Below are 5191 nucleotides of genomic sequence, written 5' to 3' on the forward strand. Positions count from 1 at the left end.
CACCACCAGCAGGAGCAAGGGGACCCACCACCACCACCAGCAGGAGCAAGGGGACCCACCATCACCACCAGCAGGAGCAAGGGGACCCACCATCACCACCATCAGCAGGAGCAAGGGGACCCACCACCACCACCACCAGCAGGAGCAAGGGGACCCACCACCACCACCACCAGCAGGAGCAAGGGGACCCACCATCACCACCACCAGCAGGAGCAAGGGGACCCACCATCACCACTAGCAGGAGCAAGGGGCCCACCACCACCAGCAGGAGCAAGGGGACCCACCACCACCACCACCAGCAGGAGCAAGGGGACCCACCATCACCACTAGCAGGAGCAAGGGGACCCAACACCACCAGCACCAGCAGGAGCAAGGGGACCCACCACCACCACCACCAGCAGGAGCAAGGGGACCCACCACCACCACCAGCAGCAGGAGCAAGGGGACCCACCATCACCACCACCAGCAGGAGCAAGGGGACCCACCACCACCACCAGCAGGAGCAAGGGGACCCACCATCACCACCATCAGCAGGAGCAAGGAGACCCACCACCACCACCACCACCAGCAGGAGCAAGGGGACCCACCACCACCACCAGCAGGAGCAAGGGGAACCACCACCACCACCAGCAGGAGCAAGGGGACCCACCATCACCACTAGCAGGAGCAAGGGGACCCACCACCACCAGCACCAGCAGGAGCAAGGGGACCCACCACCACCACCACCAGCAGGAGCAAGGGGACCCACCACCACCACCACCAGCAGGAGCAAGGGGACCCACCACCACCACCAGCAGGAGCAAGGGGACCCACCACCACCACCAGCAGGAGCAAGGGGACCCACCACCACCACCACCACCAGCAGGAGCAAGGGGACCCACCACCACCACCACCACCAGCAGGAGCAAGGGGACCCACCACCACCACCAGCAGGAGCAAGGGGAACCACCACCACCACCAGCAGGAGCAAGGGGACCCACCACCACCACCAGCAGGAGCAAGGGGACCCACCATCACCACCACCACCACCACCAGCAGGAGCAAGGGGACCCACCACCACCAGCAGGAGCAAGGGGACCCACCATCACCACCACCAGCAGGAGCAAGGGGACCCACCACCACCAGCACGAGCAAGGGGACCCACCACCACCAGCACCAGCAGGAGCAAGGGGACCCACCACCACCAGCACCAGCAGGAGCAAGGGGACCCACCATCACCACCACCACTACCAGCAGGAGCAAGGGGACCCACCACCACCACCACCAGCAGGAGCAAGGGGACCCACCATCACCACCACCACCACCACCACCAGCAGGAGCAAGGGGACCCACCAGCAGGAGCAAGGGGACCCACCATCACCATCAGCAGGAGCAAGGGGACCCACCACCACCACCACCAGCAGGAGCAAGGGGACCCACCATCACCACCACCAGCAGGAGCAAGGGGACCCACCACCACCACCAGCAGCAGGAGCAAGGGGACCCACCACCACCAGCACCAGCAGGAGCAAGGGGACCCACCACCACCACCACCACCAGCAGCAGGAGCAAGGGGACCCACCACCACCACCACCACCACCAGCAGCAGGAGCAAGGGGACCCACCACCACCACCACCACCACCAGCAAGGGGACCCACCACCACCACCACCAGCAGGAGCAAGGGGACCCACCATCACCACCACCACCACCACCACCAGCAGGAGCAAGGGGACCCACCACCACCAGCACCAGCAGGAGCAAGGGGACCCACCACCACCACCACCAGCAGGAGCAAGGGGACCCACCATCACCACCACCAGCTGGAGCAAGGGGACCCACCACCACCACCACCAGCAGGAGCAAGGGGACCCACCACCACCACCACCAGCAGGAGCAAGGGGACCCACCACCACCACCACCAGCAGGAGCAAGGGGACCCACCACCACCACCAGCAGGAGCAAGGGGACCCACCACCACCACCAGCAAGAGCAAGGAGACCCACCACCACCACCACCAGCAGGAGCAAGGGGACCCACCACCACCACCAGCAGGAGCAAGGGGACCCACCATCACCACCACCAGCAGGAGCAAGGGGACCCACCACCACCACCAGCAGGAGCAAGGGGACCCACCATCACCACCACCAGCAGGAGCAAGGGGACCCACCACCACCACCACCAGCAGGAGCAAGGCGACCCACCACCACCACCAGCAGCAAGGGGACCCACCATCACCACCACCAGCAGGAGCAAGGGGACCCACCACCACCACCACCAGCAGGAGCAAGGGGACCCACCACCACCAGCACCAGCAGGAGCAAGGGGACCCACCACCACCACCAGCAGGAGCAAGGAGACCCACCACCACCACCACCAGCAGGAGCAAGGGGACCCACCACCACCACCACCAGCAGGAGCAAGGGGACCCACCATCACCACCACCAGCAGGAGCAAGGGGACCCACCATCACCACCACCAGCAGGAGCAAGGGGACCCACCATCACCACCACCAGCAGGAGCAAGGGGACCCACCACCACCACCAGCAGGAGCAAGGGGACCCACCACCAGCAGCAAGGGGACCCACCACCACCACCACCAGCAGCAAGGGGACCCACCACCACCACCAGCAGGAGCAAGGGGACCCACCACCACCACCACCAGCAGCAAGGGGACCCACCACCACCAGGAGCAAGGGGACCCACCACCACCACCAGCAGGAGCAAGGGGACCCACCACCACCACCAGCAGGAGCAAGGGGACCCACCACCACCACCAGCAGGAGCAAGGGGACCCACCACCACCACCAGCAAGGGGACCCACCACCAGCAGGAGCAAGGGGACCCACCACCACCACCAGCAGGAGCAAGGGGACCCACCACCAGCAGACGCAGATGACCGGGTGATAAGAGGGGACGCCATTTGAATACTGCCTGGCCATCCAGCAGACCTGAAGACAAGTGACTCGCCCATTCAATCCCCCTCTCACCACTCTCAACTTGAATGTCCACGACCGCCTGGTTGACTAACAGCTCGTCTCTAAATGCCACCTCTCTCTCTCTCCGTTTACAAACGATTTATAAGATTTAGAAGCGATTTAGAAGCGGGAGTTCAAAAACACCCCATTTTTCCCCGTATCAAAAGAGCCGTAACGTAATCAGACGCTCCGTTACTGACGGATAACGAGAGAGGCGCGTTACTACGCCGCCAGCAAGAGGGCGGAGAGCCACTACCAGAGGGCCATTTTCCGCCTCGGTGAAGCCTTTAGGGGAGCGGGAGACTCCGGCATGCCCCGGGGTGCTGGACTTCTCCCTTATCTCGTATTGGTCTGAGGCCAGCGGACCGATATCTTCCCTGACTGATAAGGCCTTTGTGTGTGTGTGTGTGTGTGTGTGTGTGTGTGTGTGTGTGTGTGTGTGTGTGTGTGTGTGTGTTTACTAGTTGTGTTTTGCGGGGGTTGAGCTTTGCTCTTTCGGCCCGCCTCTCAACTGTCAATCAACTGTTTACTTTTTTTTTTTTCCACCACACACACACACCCCAGGAAGCAGCCCGTGACGGCTGACTAACTCCCAGGTACCTATTTACTGCTAGGTAACAGGGGCACTTAGGGTGAAGGAAACTTTGCCCATTTGTTTCTGCCTCGTGCGGGAATCGAACCCGCGCCACAGAATTACGAGTCCTGCGCGCTATCCACCAGGCTACGAGGCCCCCAAGTGTGTGTGTATGTTGGTGGAGTCTCGTCGGTATTTAAGAGTCGTGGTTAATGACGTTTGTCTCTGGCAGAGTGAAGTGCTGGAAAGTTTGAAAAGAGTAACTATGACATTCAGTAATAATAATAATATTAATACTAGCACTAGGCAGGCCCGCTGCTGTATTTAGCCTCTTACTATCACTAATAACTACCACTTTATAAATCAAATATTAACCCCTGCTTATTTGGGGTGTCGAGGTGTTAGTTGCTTGTTAGGGTGTAGGGACATCGGCTGCTTGTAGGGGTACTTGACCTCACACACCCTACCTGACCTCATGTCAAAAAGATGCACAGGTTTCGCAATTGGTTGCATAAATCCACGATGATTCCTCGTCCTTTACGATAAAATAATTCAATTTATCATTGGACATTTAAAGACATTATATTTATACACAAAAATATAATTGTATTTTATAATGTATATTTTTGCTAAAGATGTTCGTGTTTTACGACCGTCAAACATTGTGTTTATGAAAACATCGTAACATTATGTTGCATTTTTGAACAGGGAATTAAAATGGGAATTTCAATAGTTATGAAATAATGTTATATTCAGTGTACTCGGAGGTACACACACACACACACACACACACACACACACACACACACACACACACACACACACACACACACACACACACACACACACACACACACCACCCTATCTATCCTATCTACAGGGTAGATAAAGACAGACTATTCAACAGAAGGGGAACACGCACTAGGAGACACAGGTGGAAATTGAGTGCTCAAATGAGCCATAGAGAGCTTAGAAAGAATTTTTTTAGTGTCAGAGTAGTAGACAACTGGAATGCATTAGACAGTGATGTGATGGAGGCTGACTCCATACACAGCTTTAAGTGTAGATATGATAGAACCCAATAGGCTCAGGAACCCTGTACGCCAGTTGATTGACAGTTGAGAGGCGGGACCAAAGAGCCAGAGCTCAACCCCCGAAAGCACAACTAGGTGAGTACACACACACACACACACACACACACACACACACACACACACACACACACACACACAAGAGGTCCGGGAAAGGAGACTTGATTACAGAAAAGGGGACTACAGAAGGATAAGGGACTACCTGAGAGAAGTTCAGTGGGAGGAAGAACTTAGAGGAAAAACAGTGCAAGGTATGATGAACCAAGTCATATTGAAATGCAAGGAGGCTGAAGATAGATTTATTCCAACAATAAAGGAAAAAAGCAGGAGGGAATATAATAACCCATGGTTTAATAGACAGTGTCAGGAAGCAAAGGTGAGAAGCAGGAGGGAGTGGAGGAAGTACAGAAGGCAAAGGACAGAGGACAACAGGATTAGATGTAACAGAGCTAGGAATGATTACATTAACATAAGACGAGTGTCGGAAAGAAATTATGAGAACGATATTGCAGTCAAAGCGAAAAAGCAACCAAAATTACTACATAGCCATATAAGAAGGAAGATGTCGGT

This window comes from Procambarus clarkii, chromosome 15 (assembly GCF_040958095.1).
Source record: "Procambarus clarkii isolate CNS0578487 chromosome 15, FALCON_Pclarkii_2.0, whole genome shotgun sequence".
Taxonomy (NCBI): Eukaryota; Metazoa; Arthropoda; class Malacostraca; order Decapoda; family Cambaridae; genus Procambarus; species Procambarus clarkii.